Source organism: Procambarus clarkii, chromosome 68, assembly GCF_040958095.1.
Source record: "Procambarus clarkii isolate CNS0578487 chromosome 68, FALCON_Pclarkii_2.0, whole genome shotgun sequence".
Taxonomy (NCBI): Eukaryota; Metazoa; Arthropoda; class Malacostraca; order Decapoda; family Cambaridae; genus Procambarus; species Procambarus clarkii.
Window position 1 is genome coordinate 17,864,354 of NC_091217.1, and position 2,279 is coordinate 17,866,632.

General features: G+C 34.5%; 1 long non-coding RNA gene across 1 annotated transcript in view; it reads right to left on the minus strand.

The window, feature by feature from the left end:
• The window catches only part of LOC138355697 (uncharacterized), a 7,914-nt gene extending 7,207 nt beyond the window's left edge, over positions 1–707 (minus strand). The window contains exon 1 of the long non-coding RNA XR_011223985.1: positions 621–707. This is a non-coding gene — a long non-coding RNA (uncharacterized lncRNA). The remainder of the gene's footprint in view (positions 1–620) is intronic.
• Positions 708–2,279: the final 1,572 nt, after the last annotated feature.

Consider the following 2,279-nt stretch of genomic DNA (forward strand, 5'->3'; position numbering starts at 1 on the left):
GGCTAAGCTGGTCAGGGCTTGGCTAGGGTAGGAAGGACTGGTCATGTTTAAAAGCAAGGCAGGGTTAGGCTAGGCAAGACTAGGTAAGGGTATACTGGGATAGGCTTGGCTACGGTAGGCTAGGAAGAGGTAAACTAGGATAAGCAAGGCTGTGCAAGCACTATGCACAGCTAGAATGAACTATGCTAAGATGGTTTAAGTTGTGCTAGGTTAGGATAAGCTGAGTCATGCAGGGCCCTGATTGACCAGTGGAGTCTAATAGTCTAACCTTCTAGCTAGTTTGCTGACCTAAGAGTGTAAATACCTAGCCCCTAACCTGAGATATATACAAGAGTTGTTACATTCTTGTACAGCCACTAGTACGAGTAGCGTTTCGGGCCGGTCCCTGGAATACGATCCCCGCCGCGAAGAATCGTTTTTTCATCCAAGTACACATTTTACTGTTGCGTTAAACAGAGGCTACAGTTTAGGATTTGCGCCCAGTAAATCCTCCCCGGCCAGGATACGAACCCATGACATAGCGCTCGCGGAACGCCAGGCGAGTGTCCTACCACTACACCACCTGCTGCAATATTATTATAAAAGAAATATTACTTATTATAATCGTAAATACTAAATACCTGTTGTGTTGATTTAGGGGCGACGACGATCGTGGGATCGGATGCGAGCCACAGGTGGCCTACACCATGCTTTCTAAGGCGTCCCTCTCATAACAAAAACAAATCCGTGCATTCATACACAAACAGAGATCCCGTGGTTATGCGAATACTTGCAATTCTTTTACTTAAAATAATAACAATTAGATTAATAATAATTAACATAATTTTTACTCAAGATTCACAAACATCATTAATACTATTTAAAAAAAAAAATTTATAAGACATCTAAAAACAGATATACAGACTTTGTGTGATATTTATTTCAACATTATATATTAATAGAATGTTGTAACTATTATTTTCATATATTAGGTAGTTTCCAGCTACGTATATCGCATATAAACGTTGCAAAAAGATTTTAGACTGAATTAACACATTACACATTTATGGAGTAATTAACAACAAAACAATCTTTATTTTCATTGCAGAACATATATCAGAGCATACTAGTGACTCATACATTTAAAATAGTGTGATTTTTAAACAATTCGGTTGCAAACCCGCAGAACGGCCTACCCGCCAAAGACGTAACATTAGAAATAGTATATAATTCATTATTTTAAATTACATATATAATCATTAATAATATTCGGCAGCTATCGAGGTTCTCCATAGGTAAATTCCTGTACTGTAACAAGATGCTACTTGCTGTTTAGCTGTTTAAATTCTTGGAAAATTGTAATGACCAGCGACATAAAATATAACAATGAAATAATAGCAGGTAACTGTAGGTGAACGAAAAATTAAATTCCAAATTGATTAGATGTTTTTCTAAATATAAAGATCGACCTGAAGGAATTTTATGAATTATGGACTAATTAAACAAAAAAATAGGTAATTTTACTTGAAGAACAGATACCAGAGAATAGTTAGTGAGTACATTTATATTGTATAATGGGAGAAAGCCCCTGGTAGCCGCGAATTAAAATAACCACCTACATTAATTGATAACTAGGAAATAGTATCTGGAAACTTTATCTGAACGAAAACACAATACCAATTTGTTTAGATGTTTTTCTTAATATAAAGATCAACAGTAAGGAATCTTATTCATTATGGACAAATTAACAAAAAAAAACGATAATTTTCATTGAGGACCATATATTAGAGCATACTTAGTCACTTATATATTAAAAGTATTGTGTATTTTGAACCATTGGGGTTGTAAACAAACAGAACGGCCTACCCGAAAAGTCGTAACATAAAATGTTGCATATGTTTGCTAATTTATTATTTGATAAATTATTATTAATTTACGACAACTATAGAGGTTTCCCATTAGTTAAATTACTGTAGTCTGACTAAATGCTACTACAAAACATATATAAATCCTGGGAAAGTCACAATGACCAGCGACATTAAAGCATAGAGGGTTAAATAGTAACAGGCAACTGTCGGCGAACGAAAAATTCATTTCCAAATTTATTAGATGTTTTCCTAAATATAAAGATCGATAGGCTGGAATTTTCTGGATTATGGCCTAATTAAGGCAAAAATATATATATTTTTACTTGAAGAACAAATATCAGAGCATAGTCAGTGAGTTATAGAATAATAAGAGTGTGGTATTTCATTGTATAACAAGAGATAGTCCATGGAAGCGAAAATAGACGTAGTTTT